The following is a 25037-nucleotide window of genomic DNA, read 5'->3' as shown; positions in this document are numbered from 1 at the left end:
TAAGGGCACTTTCGTTCAATTGACTAGAGCTATTATATTTTGATGTACATAACTCCCTCCAACCATTCCTCAAAAACGAATATGAAAAAAAAAAAAAAAAAAAAAAAACCTTGTGCAAGAAAGTGCAATTTTGAGAGTAGATCACACAACCCTTTCTGGGCCCACGCTACCTCAGAACTGCTTGCTGGTTTCACTACACCCTGTACAAAACCAAGCAGCTGCCCAAATGCTGCTGGGTATGTTACGTTCTTTAAGTAGTAAACACAGAGGCATAGCACCAGCGCTTTCTCGAGAGACGTGTCTGGTTGCAGGTCGATTTCGTTTCGTGGTTCGTTGCCGCAGATTAGCCGTCTCGTTTCGCCCCACACAATGCAGGGTCCCAGAATATCTGTCGGTGCAACCTGTTAACAATAAGATTAAGATATTATGGCCTAAATAAACTTAGTATTACAAAAATGAGTACAAACACTTGAACTTTAACATTGTCCACGTTGCACTAACTGAAGCGCTCATAACAGGCTGTTCTTAGTTCGTGAAGCTGTGTAACATAAAGTGCGCTTTGAGCGTGCTTAAAGTATTTACTTTATTGCGAAAGTGCTCTACTCGCCGCTGAAATCAGTGCTTTTTTTTGTTTTTTTGCGAGCGTCACGAAAAAGCGTTACGCCGACGCGTTACGGTTACGCTGACGGCGACGCCGCTCAAGCTAGCTTGATATTTCTACACAGCTTTATCTCAAAGAAACGATTGGGTTGAGGCCGATCAAAACCAAAATGAAACATGCCTGCAAGCACCGGAACATGCAAAGATTCACGCGGCTGCCTCTGATGCTACTGTGATTCTTTGCGTCTCCTTCACCGCTGCGACCCTTTTCCTCCTACAATGCAACGTTGTGTACCCTTTCCCTTCTTTCCTGTTGCCACCCTTTTTTACTTGCCACATTGCCACGTACCCATTCTCTCCTTCACCCATATTCTGGGTGTTCGTCGATTCCAAACCGTAAACGTTTAACACGGGAGACCGACGCAGAGGCGGGACTTCAGGTAAAATATGCTTTCGAAGTTTTTGCGACAGCAATGCAACACTTGGAATAACAAGCTCACCTATGTACTGCAGTGTCTACAGCCGAGAGCAAACTCGCCCGACTACCTCAACTACACCCCAGCATCCACGGTTCATCACTTTACCTTTCCGAATAAACAACATTTGTCTCAATGCCGCGCTCAATCACAAGCAGCAAAAATTGTTTCCTAGATGTGACAGTTATGCTGAAGAGCACATCGCTTCGACAAAAGCAATACGGTGGAGATTGTGCAACTTGATACTTGCGCTTTCGCAACAAAAGAAGAAAAAAAACAGCGGATCAAGAGAGTAATGGGGGACAAACGAAAACAGGGTTCTTACACAAATATTGCAGTCTTCCTTGAATAGCTGGCGAATGGCCGCAGTATAGGCACCAGCCAAATGGGAAGCCCTTTCCTTTGCTGGCATTCAGTTCCGTCTCCCGCAGGAATTCGGGGCACTCGCACTCGCTGTGTTTGCAGCGACCCCGCTGCACTCCACGCACGTCAAGTGCGGTAAACATGGCACACTGTGCCCGAACTCATGCGCCGTTTAAGTCTCGCCAGTCGCAGTCAGTCAAGCTGGTCCAGCCCCAGCCACAAACAAAGCGAGTCGGGAACTGACTGAGAGAGACAGCCCGCAACGGAAACAGCGCAACGGCTTTCTCGCTTTTCCCGCCAAAAAAGAGGACGCATGCGCTCTCTGTGCTTCCAGAAAAGAGAAGCTCACGTCAACTAAAAATCAACAAAAAACCACGCGCAAGTGCTTCTTCGGGAGGGTCAATCCATTCGGATATATATTAGCGTGACGATGAATGGAGGCGCACGCGTTTTTTCGAAAATCTAAGCGTGTGTTTTGCGGTCGTCACGCTAACGCTGTTGATCACGTCCGAAACAAAAGGCCGAGCGGGATTCCTCGGACTGCTCTAACGCTTGGACACAGAAAACAAACGCTTATTCTCGATCACGTGGTGCTTAAAACGTCATTCCCGTGGTATCGACGGCGGTTCCACGCTTGAAACTCGTGGTTAGCGTGAGGTTCAGCGTGATAGTTTTTAGAGTGTAGTTCTGCCACGAGGCCGCCGTGCATTGCGTGAAAGAGGTGGAACAGGCTCCAAGAACGCCCTGGCGTGGAGTCTTCGTGCCGAAGACTTTTTTTAATGGACGCTTTTTACTGAAGCGCCTCAGTCTTTCTCCGCGCTCGGAAGGGGGTGTAAAGTTGGGAGGTCGATGTCATTAAAACTTGGTCACGGTAGTGACGTCACACAAACGCCCCCCCGCCTGATGCCGAGAACCGCGCAGGGCGCAGGCGCGTCCTTTCTTACCTGCTGGCTTGCTCGTTTCGTTTGCTCGCTCCAACGCGACCCGCTCCTGCCTGATTGCAACGTCGATAGACGCCGCTCCGGCAGCCGTGATTCCACAATCTTCGCTCATCGCACTGGACTGCGGCCGAGCTCGCGTACTTCGCGGCACGGGCCGTTCCCGCGACTCTCTCGCGCCACTCGGCGAAGCGTTAGAAAGAACCGCACGGAATTCCGCATATGCGCCATAGACTATATTACTCTATGTACACGCCTCAAAGATGGCGGCGCGGGGAGCTGCAAATTTGCCTCTGCCGGACTCCGAACCACGGGCATTCGCTTCTTGCGCACCCGGCATCCTCATGCGGCGGGAGTCCGTGGACGTTTCTTCAGCTGCTGCTGTAGTTCTACGGAAACTCGTGCAGCATAGGAAACCTATGCACCGACGAGACTTTTTAGGGCGGCGCACTTTTGTTTTTTATTAGATGCCGAGAACGCGCGCTCTTATAAAAGCATACGAAGATAGAGCGCGCGACAAAGGGACGACGAGGAACCGGTCGACGGAGCTCGCTCCGGAAGAGCTCCTTTGTCTGCTCCAAGGCAAAGGACGGAGAGGGAAAGAGTGAGAGAGAAGAACAAAACGCCGAAATTTCAAAGTTCCTGACGGCACCACCCTAGGTCAGAGGCACGCGCAATAGCAGCAGTCAATACACTGCACAAAGTCAGTCCACTTAGAAATAAGGCAGCTCGAGCCCAAATTCCCGTTCGTAAAGAACTACTTCGTCCACGCGTGCCTTTTTGCGCTTACGGCCTCAACCGTCCTTCTGTGATGGCGTAGCGCGCATCAGAGCAATCTATTGACATATACAATGGAAGAATATAACCCCTTTCTAAATTCAGTGCCACCTGGTGGCTCAAGTACCAGTTTGCCTTTTACCGTACTAACGGAGGTATACGACCAGCAGTCAGTAGTATTTTGCCGGACCACTTTCTTCAGTCAACAGGAATAGTGTTCTTTACCTTACAATTCTTTCTAGATCTCTCGGTTTTGAAGGCGAAAAATTTACAAGCGGATAGGAACGAAGCACCAACCCATATTGACGCTGTGCTAAACATTTATACGTCAAGGGGCTTTAGAGGCGATTATGTGCCACCAACAGATTGATTGGTCCCAACTTAGAAATAAACTAACGTCTCGACTGTATACACCATTTCAATATTCACAAGTTCTCAGCCCAACGTGCAATCTCCCCAGCCCAGCGTGCGATCTCCCCAGCCCAGGGTGCGATCTCGTCAGCTCAGCACGGGCATGTTAGTCTCTCCGGAAAGCGAGCATATCACGCGCTATACGCAAGTACACTGAAAATGAAACCTGCCAGGAGCCCTTTCTTGGAAATGTCTATAAAGGGTATTCACTGTGGCCATATTTGAGGGCGATGTGTAGAGCGCACGCTCAGAACGAGCTCACATTAATAGGCTGCTAAGACCGGCAACCTTCATGGTGCGGAATGCACGTGGCAAAGGAACTGTGGAAGCTCGGCGTCAGCACTCCCTTAGCACTCGCGTGCACAGCTATGGCCGCCAGTGAACACTCCCTATTGGCGACGTGAGCGATCGAAAGCGTCGATGGGGTCAGCCCTCCACAATTGGTTGAATGCTGACTATGACGTTGATTGGTTGAATGCTGACTATGACTACGACGGAAGAAAGAGGAATGAAACAACTTCAATTTTGACGGTGTTTGCAGTGTTGTTTAGAGAGCGCTATGATTTCAGGCTTCTACCATGCCCATTACAAACACCATCAAACATGTTGTTCACAAGGTAATGACGTCACGAAAGGTAACCGAACTAGGGCACCACCGAAACATCTCGTCGCTAATAGGCCGCGCTTCGGAAAACTTCAACTTCTTCCTTCATCAGTAACCACAAGGCCACCATTAGTACGGCACATATGCCATTCCCAAGCCATTCCTCGGATGACAAAAGCGACGAAAGAAGCCAAACTGATTTTAGGAAAGTGTCTATTGTTGTCCAGTCAGGGGAAAGACTAGCACGTCTGCTCGATGTTTGGTAAATGTCGAACCAAAAGATTGTTGGTTAGTAATCGTATACATCGTTCAGCGTGGAAAGAGTTCTTTCCGTCCTATCGTAATCTTGAATTTTTTTTCGTAATGGTAGAGCACGCGCACATTGAAGGAGCTAGGTGGCGTGAGCGGCCGTCCAATTGCAAATCCAATCGTGTACGCAACGGCGGTCTCATGCAGTCTGGTCCCACACGTGCACATCAAAGCTGGCGCGGCGGCCCCACGCGCATCCATCAAGGCGAGCCCGCTTCGTGGAATCAAGGGGTCGACCGGAAGCGGCGGACAATCGAGCTAATGAGCGGACCGAGGGAGCATCCTACGAAACCCGGCGATTCGCAACGGCCCGACGCGCTTCGCTGACGCCGACACTATCCCGACATTCCTCGCGCTTCGCCGAGCACACCTGTTCAAAATTTCGTCAAGGTCGACTCAAGGTCACGGACGGTCTACCTGCCTAAAACGTCTCTACCCAAAACGTACACTGTTGGTAAGTAAGTCGAAATACAGGGCCGCTTTGTCCAGCCCGTTTTCCACCACGCTTGGTGAGCCAACCAAGGCATGCGGATTCTTTACGTCATCTGCGCGATTAAAGGGCAAAGAGGAGGAGCAAAGGTTTCATAGGCGATGCGAATAAGGTTGGTTCCCAATATCGCAAAGTGTTCTTAATCAAACCAATCGATCACAAACAACAGCACCGACCTATAGAATTCTTCCGGATGTTCACGGACATGTCCTTTCGTAGCCAATAGCCCAATCTCACAGCCAGTTTTGTTACGCAACCGTTCCCGCCATGCATTGCGAGAACTGTATCTTTCTGCGATAACCCCGCTGAGGGTCTCCGCGAGCAGAGCATGAGGCGACACGAGCTGTCTCGTGAACTGGCCCCTGCCTCTATTCGTCACGTACGCGTGGAACGCTAAGTGAGATCGGTTTATCGGTGATTCTCACGTGCAACAAACATATTCGCGAACAAGGTGTCTTTGACATGTGGGAGAACATGTCTGTGGAGTGTCTTCCTAGCGGGGTAGATAAGTCAACCAGCACCTAGTGATTTTAGGTGGATACAGCCCACGATCCGCCCTTAATTCGGCAGTCGCATACAACACGCCGCAAAGGGATCCACCGAACAGCGCACAAACGCAAGGTTTTATATAAAGGCCATGACTCGTTTCGTCAGGGACGACGTCCAGCAGAGTCAGTTTCAGCCAGCACGGCATCCACACGCGTACACATCCGATAAAAAACAAAACAAACAAACAAACAAACAGCGACTTGGACTTTATTTTTTTTTTAAAGCAGGTGCACCGAGCTCACACCGGTTTCCTTCGAGGTTAGGGGATCCACGACGTGGACGCCGCAGCGCAGCCACGATCAGACTCCGCCATCGAGGAATTCCTCCGCAGACCTGGCGCCACCCGATGGTCGGCGACTCGCCGTTCTTCTTTCGGCCCGTGAAAGGGGCCGGTTCTGCCCGCCAGATAGCCTACATTCGAAGCGGCGGCCACTCGGTGACTCCTCGCAACTGGTTATGTGCTCCGGCGCGCTTCTGCTTCCTCCAGAGCGCATCCCAGATGGTCCCGCGTCTGCCTGCGGACTTCCTGATCCGTACGCTAGACGCGTACGCCCGATGCTATGCGTGCGACCGCGCTTCGGGCGCTTCGACTTGCTCCTGGTCCAATAACGTGCGTTCAGAGGAGGCCAAGGTGGCCGTTCTCGTGGAACTGCACAGAAGTCCTAAGGTAGCGAACTGGGCCAGTGGGCAAATGTGTAAGGGTTGTACACTGCGCGACACAGTTAGCACGAACACTGTGACATCGTCGTTTCTTGGGGTATTTCTAATCAATGATAATGACGAAAGTCCAATTCTACCGCCTGTGTTGTACCCTAACGGGCATCTTTAACCGCCTTTAAGTCTGACCTCAGTCACACTTAACTGCAGTGAGGGGTGCCAGTGTAAAATAAGGTATTAGTAGTAATCATAAGCATATAGAACCATACTGTTAGTTTTTATGACGGAAAGAACGACTAATGGCTTGTTCATGCTAACAGTGCCGCGCACTGTAAATGACGGGGATGAACAGCTCAGCAAACGCAGACGAAGGAAAGACACGCGCAACACAACTTTGTTCGATCGTGGTTGTCTTTTCCTCGTCTGCGTTTACTGAGCTGTTCATCGCCATCGTGTATTCAAAAGTCGAACGGTCTTGATGGAGGGCCGTCTGCTCCTGCAGCTGAAGCTACCATACACTTGCAAGTACGGCCTCTGGGTGCTGCCGTCTTGCTGGTGGTGTGTGTAGACACCTACAAGACAAGGCCTTTCTCCCCCAAACGAGTGTCTACGCAGCGAGGCCTATAGCTTGCGTCAGCGTCGCCGCCAACGCGACTTGCAGCATTTCACAACGAGCGCGACGTTAGCACGCGGCGACGCCAAGACCGACGCGTCTGCCGCTTTGCAGCGTCTCTAGTCGGGCTTCAGCGTGTTTGCCGCTTGGGGCGGGTCGGTAATCCACTAGCGATGACGTCCAGCTCAGGCCTTGTCTTCTGGGTGGTGTTGGTGCGTAGATCGTCTGATAGTCTGGCTATGCTCTTTTCAGCTTCGCTCCGAGCGCGGCCGATGTTATGAGACGAAGGGCCAATCAAACAGCGCAAAAAGCGCAGCGTCAAGTTGTGCTCTCTGCGCTTGATAGGACTAGCCGGCGGAGGAGCACGCACAGAGAGACGGCGAATACCGGCTGGTCCTATCAACTGCAGAGAGAACGCCATTACGTTGTGCCTCTTTCGCTGTTTGATTGGCCCTTCGGCTCATAACATCGGCCGCGCTCGGACCGAAGCTGAAACGAAAAATAGAGTGTACTAGAAGGAAAGAGTGGGACGAACACAGGCTCCGCTCGTGCTTTCAGTTGCACCTCAAAATGCGGAATGCGATCAGGGGCTCTAAACTCGTCAAAGACAAAGTTGGGGCCGAAGTTCACGGAGCGCATTGATTGGTTTATCACAGCGATGACTTGGCGCTTTTTTCGCCGGCGTCCAATCGGCGCGCTCCGCGAACTTTCGGCTCTAACTTTGTGTTTGACGAGTTTAGAGCCCCAGGTGGACCCAAGCCACTTCGATCGCAGCGCCACCTTCGTAGAGTGTGCTAGAAAGGACTGACTGAGACGACCGAAGCGTTTTTTCGGCGCCGCCGCTCGTGGAACGATCTTGGCGTTGGGACGCAACGCGTTTTTCATAAAAACCGGCTAATCGGAGCCGCTTCGCTCGTAGTGCCCGAGAGGGCGCTACGAGCGAAGTGGCTTGGGTTAGTCGGTTGTTTCCACAGGCAGAGGTACCTAAATAGCACACCGGTCGCCCCACTCGGTCCTTCTAGTACACTCTAGTCTGGCACTGCTTAGGCGGGTCCAGGGTTATCCGGCCGGTGCCGGAACAAGGCGTTTTCCACCAACAGTGACTAATTACTTTCAGGGTGTCTGTACCAAATTACTCAATTTAAATTCCATCGTCTTTCCGGGGTTTCCCTGAATATTTCGATTATATTTCCGGATCACTGCAAAATAAGAAAGCGCAAAAAAAAATTGATGCTGTAGCGGATGTCCGGGCTGTTCTAGTTTAATCCGATGAACCGGATTACGCTGCCTATATTAGAGAGTTTTAGTAGATCGTTCCCCTGACTCCGATAACGATACCCGATACTCCGCCACCGCCTCCCTTGTGCATGCATAGTATCGTTATCGGGGCTATCGGAGGTATCGGAACGATCTACTAAAACTGTCTATTGACGCCTAGGGCAACTGTTCCTGTGCGATGGCTATCTGTGCCACCACACGCCACACCCTCCCACTTCGTTAGGTGCCACTGCATCGCTCTCATCTGTCATTATCCCCGACTTAACCAATTTTCTTTTTTTGTGACGATATCCTTGGCCATTCCAGGGTTTCCAGCTTTTCCCGTTTGGTAGACACGCTGCAATAGACCCTTTTCAAAAGTCAGAGTCCTCTTGTGGCAGTCTGAAAAGCTCCAATACTGCCGCTCTAATGGCGGTGATAGGAGATCATGCGCGGCTGAATCAAGCACCCTCGATTTCGTGCATCGAAGGTGACGTGAAGCGACCAACATCTTTTCCTTTTTCTGCTCTATGCTTTCGAAGATGTTCGATTTTTCTGGTGTGGAGAAACAGTGTAGTTCCGCCATTGGAGCGTCGGGTCTGGCTCTGCACAAGGTGGGTAGACTGACTTTCGGAAAGGGTCTCTTGCAAACGTGTTAAGGCTGAACACCATGGAACGAATTATGTGACGAATAACTGGCGAACGCAGCCCGACGGCACGCTCGCTTTGCGAGCGACGTAGCAGCAACTGTGTTGATTCCAATCGCAGAGCAAAAGCCGCGGGGCTAAATTCGTCGGTTATTCGCAGCATATTCGTCCTGTGGAGTTCAGCCTTTGTAGTGGTTCCAATATGCTCTGGTCGCCGTGCAGGCGATTCGATATTTGACCATCTGTGATCCTATATACTCAGCCTGCAATTAACGTGAACTGCAGCGAAGGCTATACCATAATAGAAAAAAAAAAAAAGGGGGCAAAAGTAAGAGAAGTACAAAAGACGAGTGCCTGTGCTTGTCTTTTTTTGTGTCAGTTTTTTGTGCGCTCTGTTTTTATTTATGAATCAGTACTAACTTGCACAGTTTTCGGAACTTCGGGATGCTATGACCGCGAGCGAGTATGGCATCGATTGGTTGGTTTGAATTTGTAGATTGGGTACAGAATAGAATCGACCGTGTCTTACGCTTAACGGACGGTACAATTCTAATGAGACGTTGCAACTTTGAAATTTTTATATACGGATGTAGTATAATAACGCTAATCTTCGCCTGAAAGCCACGGTTACATACGTAGTATTTTGTAAACAATTAGAACCGTTAATTCCTAAAGCAATTCGTCACTTTTTTTTTTTGGCAATCACAAAAATAAAGTGCACATATTTTTTTTAGATAGGTCAAGGTGTTGTTCCATTTAACGCTAACTCTCATGAAAGGTGGTGTTCCGGTCTTGTACAGCGCGATATTTCTAAGCTATAAATTAAACATTTCGAGTGTGAACGCAGTTTATGCAACGCTTAACGTTAACAAACACACACACACACACACACACAAAAAAAGGTTGTTTGAAGTGGTTGTTTTTTTTCTTCTCTTTTCGTGCCTGTTTGCCCGTGTGAAATGTCCTCTCAGTCTCGGCTCTCCAAAGCAGCACTTCCCCCTCAACTGCTCCTGAACAGGTCCGTCTGTCATGTCCGAGGCTTCCAGCAGGGGACCACACGCAGCGCACCACACACAATCTTCTTCAGCGCACCACACACAATCTTCGAAAAAAAAAAATGGCTTCTTTCGGGGTCGAACCGTTGAAACCGAAAACACTGGCGTGTGTAACGTCGTTAAAAAAAGGGGGCCCCGCCATCACCACAGCTTGACAGCTCCCGAAGAACAATCGCCTGGGGAAAAAAATAATAATAACGCGCATCAAGGAGACCGAGAGCAGCGTAAACTTGCCGTCCCAAAAGGAGATCGTCGCCGTGTAATACGGAAGCAGCTGCAGACGTCTGCGTGTGCAGCTTCGGCTCCTGATTCCTTCCTCGTGCACGCGCTTGACAGCGGAGCTATTCCCGTACCCCTCGCGCACGTCACGACGCCTTCTCCTCGCGTCTCATCTCGCCACAACAACAACCGCCGGCCACATTTCCACAAAGGACGGCGTAACGTACGCTGCATGGCACGAAAAGGGCGATGCCCATAGCTCTCGCGGGACAGGTCTCAAGAGTCTGTCGGGCGGCGGCCATTATCGTCATCGTCCGAAATAAACCGCAAGCGCGATAAACACCGCGCCGCCGCGAATGCCGGAAATCCGAGCTGCGCTATACGTCTCCCTGGACCGGCGGCGTCCGTGACAGATGCAGGCTGTCACGCCGTTCGGCGCTACGCTGACAGGGCGGCGGAACTTGGAAGCGACGTGGACGATGGACCAGTCACAAACTCACGATATGTTTGTCAGGCGGTGAAATAAAGGCGGCTGATTGATCCAGCAAGCGAGTAGCTCCCAGCACACTGTCAGCTTAGCGGTGAACTTTACGGTGGACCAAAGCGGACGCTACGAGTCGTCTCAGGCAATCCAGCTTTGCGAACGTATCCTGTAGCTGTCCTGCGCGTCCTGAAAGTCACGTGATACTAACACGGCGATGTATTGGCTTCGCTGGCCGTAGCATCCGTTGCGGTCCATCCTAAGGGGAAACGGAGCTGTTGTGCGGCAATCGTTTTCCGAGTAGCGGGCGACAACAGTCAATGTCGGGAAACAACTTTTAGCGTCCCCCTTAATTCGAGTTTCAGGCTTTCGTTTCCGCAAGTGCATAACGGTGACCGGCATCGGCAAACACCGACGGCTGTATGTTAGGTTTTCCTCTCGGTGATTATCGCGCTTGGCGTTTCGAATGACCGCCAAAGGGATAGGGAGATGTGGGAGTATACCGCTTGTAAAAGGGTGTGTTTTGTAGAGAGAGAGAGAGCCAATGAGCGTTGTTTGTACGATGTTTGCGGTTGGCACTGGTACGCGCGTACCGAAGTAATTGCATACGTGCGTTTGTTTGCACAGCGAGAAGTTAGGTAGCCCCAGCGGGCGTTTTGTGTCTCGGCTGTAGATGAGAAATTTAGCCGGTGCAGTAAAGCAGCACCCCTGCAAGCCTGGGGTCTTGAACGTACATCACGCAGTAGTGAAACACGACCGCACGCCGGTACGCTTCCATCCAAATCGAAACGTATACCGAAGTCGGAAGGAACCCGAAACCTTGTGAAATTCCAGAATCCGCGTTTCAAAGCATGGCGTACTATATTGTATACTTTGAACTTCGGAGGTTGTGTTTTCTACTTTTAGGCACAAACTCAAGGGCCGCTATTAGGGAATTATCATAAAATAAAGTTGACGTTCGACTCGGTGGGTCTGAGCTCTCGCTTCTTGGTAAAGGAGTTTGTTTCAAAGACCTCTTAGAAGTGCCCACGAAACAGGTATAAAAGGAGAGAGGCAACGGAGAAGAAAGTTGTATAATTCATTTACATTTTATGCCGTTCCGACAATACTATATCGTAATTTGCGAGATGCTTATTCCTGTATTTATCCGCACTCATATCAGATTCTAAGTCAAATGCGTTTCCGCAATGCCTCAAGTTCGTTCCATCCCCATTTCATTTTGTTTCCATCAAAATCATCATGTACAAAAATAAATTTAGGCAGTTAAATTTAATACATTTTAGGCGTATCTGATTGTTCAGCAAGTATCCAATGCCCCGAAACGCGCACTTTGACACATAAGATCACTGCGTTATTAGACAGTTTTAGTATAGCGTTGCTGGACCTTACGTACGCAATACGCAATAGCATATCGCACGCTAAAAATGACCTGCTCGGACCGAATTTAGTTGTGCGTTACGTTTTCGAGTGAACATCGCTCATGATCTTGGTTAAATTTTGTTAGAGCCGTAGAAATCCGCGTGTTTATAGCGCAACCACGCTCCTGGAAAGAAATATTGAAAAAGAAAAAGTGTCCAATCATTTTATTTCAGATTAAACCAAGCCACAGCTGCCTCGTCAAGCGCGCTCTTCTACGGGGTACAGAGGCTACGAGTACGAGCGCGTAGCCGAATTCGATCACGGAGCCTCTGTCAGTCATCCCGTGGAAACGGCACCTTTTATAATGCTATCGCGGAATGAAATTCATGACCCTGATGTCCAGTGCATAGCGAGAACTTCGGCGATTTTTTTTAGAGTCGTTCGTCCGTCGGCGATGAACTGTGGGAATAGGCTTAGCGTTGAGCAGATCGCAGCGTCGACGCACACTGCGAGCGGCGAACATTTCCACTGTGCACTCCTTCAGCTGCAGGGCGATGTGATTCGACCGCGGTAGGTCCCACAAAGAATCGCCGAGCTGAACACCGCGCAATTTCACATAACAGAGAACTTCGAAAACACCACGTCGCCCTTGCTGCGCCAGTCGAGGCAACCGCCATCTTGAAACTGGCGCTCTCGTTAAGTCCGAGATCTCTCGAGAACGTCCCGCAAGGCCCGCTAGCCAGCAGCGCAAAATCCCCAGCGTTGCGTGCGTACGCAATACGCTAGCCCTTCTATTGCGTTCTGGGCATGCGCCCTCACGACCCGCAATCTCCTTGCGGACGCAAAGCTATAGCGTACGGTCCACTAAAACTGTCTATTATTGCTGCGTCCCGTACGTAGGGTGGCCGATTTTGAAGCGGCCTTCGGTCAATGGTTGCCTCTCGTATAATGGCCAACGTCCACGCGACTATGGGATTCTTATCAGGCCGGAATCTCATTGGCTGCGAGGCGATCAAAAGACAGTTCGCAGACACTGCCTTAGACCTGTTGCAATCCTCCCACGACAGCCTTGCCACGTTGGTCGTAGAGAAACGGAGGACGTTGAAGCTTCGGCAAGCGTGCCTTGTGCGGCCTACTCAGTAGCGTGTTTGGCTCGTAACCGAAAGTGCGAATCCCACCTGAAAATGTTTCAAATTTTTTCTTCAGTGCAATTGAAATATTTCATAAAGTGAAATCATTTCAGGCATGCGGCGTCCTGCGATTCGCATACATGTCACGTTTTAATCACTTCCATTCCAGCGTGACGTCATGTTTCACGTGAACGTTGCGGGTCGTTTGAAATTCCCGCGCGAGGTCATGTGGCTACGACGTCACGACCCTATCTACCAATCGGGATTTTTCGCGTCACGCCACCGACGTGACACCATACCTCGGCAAATTCATTCATGAACTCGCTCATTCACCTTCATTCACATTCTCGGCGTGAATCTGAATGGCTCTGAATGAAATCTTGAATTTGAAAAATATCATGATATGATGGTGAATGACTTTGTGAATTTGAATGAATTCGTGGTGTGATGGTGAATGACTTCGTGCATTTGAATGAATTCGTGAAGTGATGGTGAATGAAGTTGTGAAGTCGTGATGGTGATGGTGAATGACTTCGTGAATTTGAATGAATTCATGATGTGATGGTGAATGAAGTCGTGATGTGATGGCGAATGACTTTGCGAATTTGAATGAACTCATGATGTGCTGCGATTGTGAAGGACTTCGTGAACTGAATGACTCAATGAATTCGTGACGTGATGGTGAATGGCTCGTGAACACGATGAATTTGTGATGTGCGTGGCTCGTGAACTTGATACGTTCGTGATGGGAAGTAATACCGTGAGCTTAATTCTCGACGTGATAGTGAATACGGTTATGAATTCAGAATAGGCGGAAAACATGTTACGCAGATACTTGCTTGCTGGTTGTTTTCATCCTTCACCACAAACCGCAGGAACCCAGTTGACTTTAGCGGTTTGGGCATCAGTCTCGCTGCGTAGCCGTGCGCGCCTCAGCGCGGTGGCCCTTTGTCGAGCACTTCCGTAGTAACAGCTGTTTATAAGGGAAGTGCGGTGGCAGCAATGAAGGGGAGGGGGGGGGGGGGGGGAGGGGGGCTAGTTGTTTTTTTTGGCAATTGACATTTAATTTTGCCGTTGTTCTGAGCAGTTCCTTGTGAATCAATTGAGCTCCTTGCCGACCTTGTCCTTCCGTGTCTCGGGGCATATGGTCCGGAATCCCTAAAAGCTCTCGCTGTGCCGCTTCGCTTGTGGGTCGTGCGTGGCGCAGCCGCGCTTGTCCGCGGGCACTAGTAGCAGCAGGCGCCGCTTCGTCTGTGCAGCACAGCTAAATATCGTTTCAAAAGGGACGAAGCCGACGTCACGAGCAGCGCACCTAAAACGGCGCCGAGACCATATCACGTGACCTGCCGGTTCCGCGCAGCAAATCCGGCGCACGGAGCACATTCACGTGACACGACCGCAGCGCGGCATTGGCTGGGTTGGCGCTCTATCAATGTGCTTTGCGTTTCGCGCAGTCGAAATACCCTGCTTCCCCGGCGGAGTCGGGTCCTGGTTTCAAGTAGCTGACACAAAAAGGCGCCACAGTCCTATTCCGCAAGAACTGCGAACTCGTGAAGGGCTACCAGCCGTGAAGTCGAATTTAGTCAGAATGAACCTGAATGACTTCGTGAATTAGGCGGAGTTCATGATGTGATGGTGGATTCGTGTTGACCGTGATGGTGAATAACTTCGTGACGTGATGGTGAATTCGGATGAATTCATGATGTGATGGTGAGTTCGGATTAATTCGTGAAGTGATGGTGAATTCGGATGAATACATGATGTGATGGTGAATTCCGATGATTTCACGATGGTGAATTCCGATGAATTCGTGGTGATGGTGAATGACTTCGGGAATTGGTGATGTGATGGTGAATGACTCCGTGAATTCGGAGGCGGCGTTGATGTGATGGGGATGAATTCTAGCCGCGGTTGAACGCCGTGATGTGAAGGGGATGAATTCTCGGCGGAGTTTGAAAGCCGTGATGTGAAGGGGATGAAGTTTTGGCACGGTTGAACGCCGGGATGTGAAGGGCCGTGACTTTGGGAGGTCGGAGTACCTTGTGACGTGAATGCGAATGAATTTGGAGACGTGATTTTGTTTGTGATGTGATGGTGAATGAAGGGGCTCTAAAATGCCGACCTATGCGTGACACGTTCGAAGCATACATATGTATGAGGTAAACATGGTTCGAACATGATGGAGGCGTGCCTCCGATAATCCCGTCACTCACAACACAGCCTAAACGCTGAATCTTCATTAAAATCAAAATGTAATCCCTTCCGATCGGCAAGAGGTTCAAGTTTGCAGACGTTTTCTCGCGGTCCGTTCGAACAAAGAACACCACGCAGTCAGCGGACCAGAGAACTGAGAGGTTTCCCTCTTTCTTTGAGGACTTGGTGTGAGGAAGGGATAGGAGGGGGAAACATTTATTTTGGCCTGACTAACAGGCGTTAGAGGAAAACGTGGTTCCCGGTTAAAACGCTAACGACTTCCGCGATGGCGCACTCTCAGATCTCTTCCCTTACGGATTCGCTAACGGCGACGATAATGATATATTTTACCAGAACCCCAATAGCAAAAAAAGTCGAGGAAAATAATAACGGAGGTAAACGAGCAGACAATGTTCATTTTAGCAATACACCCCCTTCCCCTTTCCCCTCAAACAAAGAAAAAAAAAACAGGATGGTAAAAACAATGCAATACTCAGACAAAAAAAAAAAAAAGAAAAAGACAAACTCGGCAGGACCTCGTTGTGGTTGTGTCTTTGCTTCGACTGCGTTCACTAAGCTCTTCATGCCCATCAGGTACAAGTGCTCCTCAAACTTAAAGCCGCCGCTTGATCAATTAAATATTAGTTTGCCCGCTACTACCGCCAGCTGTAATGTCTTCTCCAGGTTGGGTTGTGATCGGAAAAGCAACCAAGGATTAGCACAAAAAGTGCCCGAAACGGACTGTCTCGTAGCGGCGTTAGACTTTCTCAGCTCCGCACAACGTTTACCAACTGGCCAAATGCGCCATGGTTGTACAGAAGAACAACATGTGGAGCAAACTGTGGCCGAAAGCGATCAAAACATTCATTTCTAAGCTGAATAGAAACACACGGCGTATCTTATCACATGACGTCGTTGGGCGGTCGTTTCGCGCTTGATTGGTTGCTCGGTATTTGATCTTATCGGCTCAAGCCACGACCTCAATGGCTGGCTGCAGTTACCACGCCCCTTCTCCTTTAGAGGGACCACAAAACAGAAGCCGGCGCTGAGGACCGGATGATGCACAGTTCAGTTCAGCCAGCACCGCAGATTGCCTTTTCTCTCACCCCTATTATTTCGCAAGTTCCCCAGTTTCATCCGCCGCCCTCGCATATAGCGCGTCTTTCTTTATTAACCTCGTCCGAGTCAACAGGTCACGGTTTTCGCGCGTCAAACTTGTGCGAATTAACCGACCGCGCGAAATCTCGGTTTCAGGAAACCGTTGCGCGTTGAGAACTAAAGGGGGCTTCAGAGTAACTGTGTACTCCAACCATCTCGGTGCTTGAAATCATTGTTGCCATTTAGCCTTGCCTGAAAACGCCTTTCCGTCCTCCAGAAATATGAGAGCAGGCCGCCACAGAGAGCAAAGCTTACTCATACTCTATGGAGAGCTGAGAGAAGCGCGTCTAAAACGCATCTTATGCTCAGGAATGCACCAAAATGGCGGCGGACAGAGGAAAAATCGCTGAATGGAGTGATACTCCGAGCGTAGGTAGTTTATTCCGGGAGGTTTGGGAAAAGCGGCCTTCTCATAGTTTCGTTCTTTTCGGCCATTTGGTGACCCGTTCCATTCGCCATGTTTCTGACGTCACACCGAGAGGGCGCATGCGCAGAAGCTTCACTCTTCCGAAAACGAACTTGTGCTGCCAACAGCTCCTGCGTGGTTAAAAAGCGCTTGTCTACGCATTGGGCTGGTCTGTAGAAGAAATACCCACGTGTCGCACGAAATTTGACGCGCGGGTGGCGCGCTGGTCTTGTACACAGACACTTTCGCCGTGCCGCAGGATCGCTTCGTTGTAATCAGTTACTTCACGGCACTTTGGCGGCCTCCCGTTTTAACGAAGTGGGCGGTCGGCGCGGCGTTCTTTTTCTTCCTCGTCGGAATTCCTGGTCGTATCCACCCGCGTTGCCCCACGCTGCCGCCGATTCAAGGCGATCCCGACCACGATGCAGCTCCATGGGCACGACTTCGTAATGCATCCCTCGCTGCCGGACCTCCTCCGCGCTGTCGGTGTGCGTACACACCGCCACACACGCGGGGGCCGAAAGTTATACAACAAACATTACTGTTAATTTCTTCTCTTTTTTTTTCTCCTTTTTGTCAAGTATTTCGGCTGCCGGGACTCGAATCTCGGCTTACCGTTTTACGTCGGGACCAGTGGTCGGGACCGAAGTATGGGAGCTCGTTTGCCTGCGGTATCGTGTAGTTTTGGTCTATCGTTTTATGCGAAAAAGCATCAATACAAAAGGAATCGTCATTAAAGAAAGAAATTGGGTTGTCTGTATGTTTATACAGCCTAGAACTTGGTCTGCCTCAACGGGCGACAAGTCTCCCAGCTGTAGATGAGAAATTTAGCCAGTGCAGTACAACCGCTAGCCTGGGGTGTTTAACGTCCATCACGCAGTAGTGATACACGACCGCACGCCGGTACGATCCTCATCCAGATCGAAACGGGCAGGGGTGGGAATTGAACCCATGAGCCCTGGGTTCTGCAGCGTGAGCTTTCGCTCCACGTGCTCCGAGCTGGTGAGCGCTAGTCCACTCGGCCAACGATCCCCCTTTGTGTGTTCTACTGAGACGGGCTACTGTTAATACCAAACCTCAGCATCATTAAAACGTTGTTTATATGATTGCGTTTCCGTGACTGCCTTCAAATTCTAAGAAAAATAAATCGCAGCTCACTTATATGATGAGCGTTCCTGCCAATCTCTGCACAATCCTCATTTGTTTTCTTTCTCCACCTTTCCCTCTAGGAGCGATTGAGTGGAAATTTAAAGGTACAGTTCTCGCCATTAAAGGGAAGCTACGGAGCTTCTTAAAAAAAAAAAAGAGTTAGGAGTGAATTCTAGTGGATTTTTACTTTATTAACCCGAATACCCAAACCATTTGCTGCGGAAGTGTTGTTAAACGCGAGAAAACGCGAAAGACAGTCGCTGTCCGTGACGTCATCGACGGATCATTTGGCTGCCCAAGGCTAGGGAGGCGGGGCTTCAACCCTATTTTGAAATTGCTCTTATAGCTCTCCGGCGCGTCGCATTGAAATATAATTGTGACATTTGTTATTCTAACGGCCAAATGAACACAATTCAAGTGTTTTTCTCAAATGCAGAACCGCTCCATCTTCCCTTTAAACTCTCCTCACAACAGCCGACGACGTATGTTGTCTACTAGTGATCTAATAAAAGAAAACATGCGACACAATAGTGTACCTTTGTTTGTTGTATTTGATTTCTGTGTACGCAGCAGCAAATACAAGACACGATAGAGAATAGTGATTTAAATCTCATTTGTTCTAAGACCTTGTAAGACCGCCTGCGCGTTTACTAATGGGCTAAGTAACGGATAAGAGAAACGCGCTCAAAAAATGCCTCCTACTCTAAAAAAAAAAATAGAAGCTTTTTCTTTTTCTTTGTGAAGGCTTTTTTTTTTTAAATTTTATTAGCATGTTTGCAGGGGGGAAAAAATTGTTTTCGGGAATGTTTTATTTTAACTGTGTTAGAGTAATCAGCACGCAGCATGCCCATATCAGCATGACAAGCGTCTACTTCTAATTCGCTTCGCTGTACCTCTATGTTCGCTGTATGAGCAATTATATAATGGGGCTGTTCTACGTTATAGTCTTATTGAACACAGAAATGAGCCTAACGGAAACAACAAAAACAAATGCGGACACACGTACAAGAAGCAACCCTTTCGTATCTTCGTTTCATGAAGCCCAATCCCCTGCCTGTCTGTCAGCGTTGTTAAGAAAAAATCAAGGGAAAAAAAAAGACAGCTTAAGCTCGACAAACTTCAGCATTCAGGCCCCATGGTATCAGTCGGCGGCACAGCCGTCATGCACTCCAAAGTTCGCCCACTCGCGCAAACTGAGACAGAAGTTGATGATGCCCGGCCAAGTCGCCCACGTACAAGTTTGAATGGGCTGGTGGTCGTCGGCTAGATCCGAGCAGAACAGACCCGATCGAGCGAGCTTTGTTCGCTGGTCGGCGAGCGGTCGTCATCGAGGGGTCTTCTAATTTGTAAGAGGTACTCACCGGGTGTCGGTGTCTCCTTTTATCCTGGCTTCGCACGTCGCTACAAATCCGGGACGGTCCCGGTGTTGACGACGGGAGGACGACGACGGCGTAATCCGGCGCGCGCACCAAACCACAACGAGGCAACTTGTGCCTGCTCGTGCTTCGCCGCTCGCTTGACTCTTGCCACGCACACCTGTTGGGGGAGGGGGGAACCGGCGAGGAGGACGCGCACCGGCTCGCGGTGTGGAGAAGTAGAGTGGGGAGATGGAGAGACTGCGGATGCGTTTGAGCGTGATGCGAGCAGACACCGCGACGGGTTCGTGGCGCTGCGCTCAACAACGTCATACAAAAGACGGACATTGTCTGAGGTTCTTGCTTGTATGACAGTCACAAATGGTCACACACAAAAAAATGTCTTCAGACGCGTTCGAAGAATGTATGAAGCGGACATCCTTCGAACATGCATGAGGCGTGTGTGCACACATTTCTGTTATCGTGTCTGCAGAGAACACTGTTTTTTGTATGTTGTATGAGCAGTGTGAATGCAGCTTTATATAGCCGCTGAAAAGAGACAACAAATTTAAACAGTCTTGTAGGGACACGCGTGTAACAAAAATAATTTTACGCGAAAAAAAAATTTAGAGCAATATTGACGGTGCAAGATTTATGTTAAATTATGCCCGCAAATTCCGTGAAGTCACAGAATGGTCACACTCTCTTTCCACCTCAACGAGATGGTCATACGCTCTCTCCACCTCAACGTGATAGTCAAGCAGATCCACCCCTCCTCCACGCGCCCGAAATGCAAAGAGCGAAAACAAGTGCAAATGAGGTGACTACCAACTAAATTGAGCCTCGTGCCGTCAATATTGCTCTAAAAACTTTTTTTCTTGCAAAATTTATTTTTCGACACCAACTAAACTGCTAAAAAACGTTTTTTTTTTTTTTTTAAGTGAACCTTTAAGAGGTTTGATCGACTTCTTTGTCCATGGAGAATAGAAGGGTAGGAGAGGGCATGACGTCAGCCGCGTAGCCCCCACAAGCCATGCTCCCTTGACGCCTCGCCTCTTTCTCATTTTCCTCCTTACTCTCCTCACTTATCAGCCGAACATGTCCACATCACGTGAACGCAGCTAGCCTTCGATCTGATAAAACCTACCGTACTGAGCGCGCGCAAGCCTGCAAGGAATCCTCCTACAATCAACCATCCATCTCGCACGTGACATGTCACGCGCACCAATCGCCAGAGAGATCTGCGGTCACGCTGGACACAATATCGTTTAAACTTTTTATGTCTAGGCTTCACCAATATTGCAACGTGCCCCCTCCTAGTAGTTCTAACCTCCTCGGCTTTGTCCCACGTTGAGCTTCCCTCTCTTCGTTGTCCCAAGTTGAGCGTCTCTCTGCTTTGTCCCACTTTGAGCTTCTCTCTCTGCTTTATCCCACTTCGAGCTTCTCTCCCTGCACTGTCAAACTTTGAGCTTCTCTCTTTGCTTTGTCCAACTTTGAGCTTCTCTGTGCTTTGTCCCACTTTGAGATTTTCTCTCTGCTTTATCCAATTTTGAGCTTCTCTTTCTGCTTTGCCCCACTTCAAGCTTTTTTGTCGGTTTTGTCCAACTTTGAGCTTTTCTCTCTTCTTTGTCCCACTTTGAGCTTCTCTCCCTGCTCTGTTCAACTTTGAGCTTCTCTCTTTGCTTTGTTCAACTTTGAGCTTCTCTTTCTGCTTTGTCCCACATTGAGCTTCTCTTTCTGCTTTGTCCCACTTTAAGCTTCTCTGTCTGCTTTGTCCAGCTTTGAGCTTCTCTTTCTTCTTTGTCCCACTTCGAGCTCCTCTCTGCTTTGTCCAACTTTGAGCTTCTCTCTCTGCTTTGTCCCACTCTGAGCTTTTCTCTCTGCTTTGTCCAACTGAGCTTTTCTCTCTGCTTTGTCAAACTAAGCTTTTCTCTGCTTTGTCCCACTTTGAGCTTCTCTCTCTGCTTTGTCCAACTGAGCTTCTCTTTCTGCTTTGTCCCACATTGAGCTTCTCTTTCTGCTTTGTCCACCTTTGAGCTTCTTTCTCTGCTTTGTCCAACTTTGAGCTTTTCTCTCTGCTTTGTCCAACTTTGATCTTTCGGCTTTGTCCAACTTTGAGCCTTTCTCCCTGCTTTGTCCAATTTTAAGCTTCTCTGTCTGCTTTGTCCAACATTGAGCTTCTCTCTCTTCATTGTCCCAAGTTGAGCGTCTCTCTGCTTTGTCCAACTTTGAGCTTCTCTTTCTGCTTTCTCCCACTTTAAACGTCTCTTTCTGCCTTGTCCCACTTTGAGCTTCTCTGTCTGCTTTGTCCAACTTTGAGCTTCTCTCTCTTTGCTTTGTCCCACTTTGAACTTCTCTCTGCTTTGTCGTACTTTGAGCTTTTCTTTCTGCTTTGGGCAACTTTGAGCTTCTCATTCTGCTTTGTTCAACTTTGAGCTTTTCTCTCTGCTTTGTGCAACTTTGAGTTTTTTTGTCCAACTTTATGCTTCTCCCTCTGCTTTATCCAATGTTGAGCTTCTCTCTCTGCTTTGTCCCACTTTGAGTTTCGCTCTCTGCTTTGTCCAACTTTGAGCTTTTCTCTCTGCTTTGTCCAACTTTGATCTTCTCTTTCTGCTTTGTCCCACTTTGAGCTTCTTTTTCTGCTTTGTCCCACTTTACGCTTCTCTGTCTGCTTTGTCCAATTTTGAGCTTCTCTCTCTGCTTTGTCCCACTTTGAAATTCTCTCTCTCTGCTTTGTCCCACTTTGAACCTCTCTCTCTGCTTTGTCCCACTTTGAGCTTTTCTTTCTGCTTTGTCCCCCTTTAAGCTTTTCTCTCTGCTTTGTCCAACTTTGAGCTTCTCTTTCTGCTTTGTCCAACTTTAAGCTTCTTTCTTGCTTTGTCTAACTTTGAGTTTCTCTCTCTGCTTTGCCCCACTTTGAACTTCTCTCTCCGCTTTGTCCCACTTTCAGCTTTTCTCTCTGCTTTGTCCAAGTTTGAGCTTCTCTTTCTGCTTTGTCCCACTTTGAGCTTTTCTTTCTACTTTGTCCCACTTTAAGCTTCTCTGTCTGCTTTGTCCAACTTTGAGCTTCTCTCTCTGCTTTGTCCCACCTTGAACTTTTCTTTCTAAATTGTCCAACTTTGAGCTTGTCTTTCTGCTTTGTCCAACTTTGAGCTTTTCTCTCTGCTTTGTCCAACTTTGAGCTTCTCTTTCTGCTTTGTCTAACTTTAAGCTTCTCTCTCTCTGCTTTGTCTAACTTTAAGCTTCTCCCTCTGCTGTGTCTCACTTTGAGCTTCTCTTTCTGCTTTGTTCCTCTTTAAAGAGGGACCAGCAGAAATATTCTTCCGCCTGGCGGAAAGTCCTCCTCGCCCTCTTTCTTCTTGTATTGTAGCACGGCGAGGCGAAGGGAAAAGTCCCCTTTTGCGCCGGCTTCTTCTGAGAGGATAAGCCGAGAAAATCCCCTTTCTGAGCGACGGACGATGGGTGCGGCAGCAGCGACCTCGTGACTTACGGGTATCTTCAACTCCTATTATGTAATCTGCTTTATTTTTTGGCTCTCGCCAAGCCTAGCACCTCAGGTGTAGGTTTCACGGAGCTGCAAGGCTGCGCCCTCGCAGTCACCGAATTTGAGCTGTCGAAGTTCTTTAGTTTAGCCCGTGGCAAAATAAACGCATACTTGATAGCTGCGATGCATCCCCGCACCCATTGAAGGAACGTTTCATAGAAATTTTCGGTTGATCAAGGAGCTCAAAACACATGCGCGAGGTGTGGTGACTTGAATATGTAAGGATGACTTACATCTTCACAAAACATTCCACCTTCAAAAAAACGGCTTATCACGCTCAAACCTGCCTCAGATTGGGATCGAAGAAAAAGAAAACGATATACCGGGGCGCGAGCATCTTGTATAAGGTCTCTGTTTTCTAGCAGCGAGCACAAATTATTGTGTGCGTATCTCACACTACATGATGGCCAACGAATGTAGATGACATTTATTACGCATCCCAACAACCACATGAGGTGAGAAGGCAGCAATGGTGTGTGTCGATACTAAAAAGTTTTAGTGGATCGTCTTTAGTTCTTGGATAACCGTACCCTACAACAATATATAAGCTATAACCTTTCTGAGAGCATTCTTTAGTGAGTGCGGCTATCGAAGCGTGTCGTGTTATAATTCAATGTTGCTCAAATCGGTGCTATAGCACATGCTGCCCCTTTGAAGTAGTTTTGAAGCATTAAAAATAAAAAAATAAAAAATTTAAAAAAAAAAAAATGTAGCCGATCTTTTTTTGACATGAAACGCGTTTGTAATTTGTCATTGCAAAAGACATATTAGGTATACTGCCACACAGCACGGACAAACTATCGCCGGTCTTTCTAATTTTGTTTTCTTAAAAGTGAATGATGTTTAGAAAACTGATATGGAATTATCCAGCCTAAGTGGCAGAGCTCAGTGCTAGAAAATACCTGTTGCTGGCAGAAATAGTAAAAAGCGCCGATGTCGCGTTCGGGCTAACAGTGCCACGTAATGCACGCATACCGCTCCAAGATCAGCGCAAGCATAATATGGCAATGGATTTATTGCACAATTTGTTTTAATAGATGAAAGGTTTCAAGGAATCGTCTTAGCGCCTTGATTATCACAGCTGACAACGAGTCACACTTATTAACGGCTTTGGCTTGCTTTATCAAATCGTCCAAAGCAGTCAGCTCCGCGGTTTCAGAAAAAGTGTGCATGGTTCAGGCTTGGTCGGAGATTGCTACGGTTACACTCGTATTCTTTTTCAGTTCCCCCTCCCCCCCCCCCCCCTTCCCCCTCTCGCATACGCTTCTTGCTCAAGTAAACAGGGGAATCTGACTTGTCGCTCATCTTGGCCTTTAGCGCGACTGTTAACAAATTCTGAAACAGACAAAGCAAACGTGAAGTAATTAACTCAGAATTATAGGCTGTGCGCAATATTTACAGAGTTCGAGATTCCCTAGAGTCATCTTTTGTATTCAATTCCGCCTCCCCTCACCACTACTTCCTTTCCTCCAAATAAACAACGTAGGTTATTTTATGAACCACCCGTAATAGAGTGTACTCGCAAAATGTTTATTTGGCGTAAGAAAGGCCTAGTTTAAATGTTTGAGCAATGAAGTGGTCTTCTTACTGTGCGTGAAACAGCTAGCACGAACGCAATATTGACATTTTTACGCAAGGCCCATGCAGAATTTAGTGTATAAGAACAAATTGATGCCTCGTAAGTTGGTGCCCAATGGAAGCACTCTTTACCGAATTGCTTGTATAAAAATAACAACCTTTCAACCATAAAAACAAAACAAAATCACACCACTTTTTTGGGGGGCCACCAAATTTACTGATTCACTCCGTTAGCGTTGATTGTGCAGCGGTATGCGTACATTACGCGACACTGTTAGCGCAAACACGACATCGGCGCTTTTTGCTATTTTCCCCAGCAATGTATCGACTCGCACTAAAATCTACCGCTTAGGTTGGATACTCGCATTAACAGTTTCCTAAACATCATTCACTTCTAAGAAGAAAAAAAAGTGGGAAACACCGGCGATAGTTTGTTTGTGCTAACTGCGTGGCGTAGGGTACCTAAAAGATTTCTACAATGTTAAATATAATTTTGTGTCACGTTAAAAAAAATTGTCTGCTTTTGCTTTAGTTTCTTTGAGACACCACAAATACTTCAAAGTGGCGGCCCGTGCTATGGTACCAATACAAGCAACGTTGAACCACAACACGACACGCTAGACTCGCCAAAAAGGGTTTTAATATTGTCTTTTCCGCTCCATAGCCGCACTCGATGAAGAATGTAAACAGCGAGTCTCTTACATTTCGTTGTAGGGTAC

At 48.4% G+C, this 25037-nt stretch overlaps 1 protein-coding gene across 1 annotated transcript in view; it reads right to left on the bottom strand.

Annotated features, from left to right (window-relative positions):
* Positions 1-19753, bottom strand: part of LOC8041022 — a 104549-nt gene extending 84796 nt beyond the window's left edge. Inside the window, exon 1 of the mRNA XM_029981799.3 lies at positions 19203-19753. The gene's annotated coding sequence lies outside the window, so the exon portion shown is untranslated. The remainder of the gene's footprint in view (positions 1-19202) is intronic.
* Between the last annotated feature and the right edge of the window lie 5284 nt (positions 19754-25037).

This window comes from Ixodes scapularis, unplaced genomic scaffold (assembly GCF_016920785.2).
Source record: "Ixodes scapularis isolate PalLabHiFi unplaced genomic scaffold, ASM1692078v2 PGA_scaffold1__304_contigs__length_218370807, whole genome shotgun sequence".
Taxonomy (NCBI): domain Eukaryota; kingdom Metazoa; phylum Arthropoda; class Arachnida; order Ixodida; family Ixodidae; genus Ixodes; species Ixodes scapularis.
Note: the sequence above shows the minus strand (reverse complement) of the source record. Positions and strands in the feature narration are given on the sequence as shown.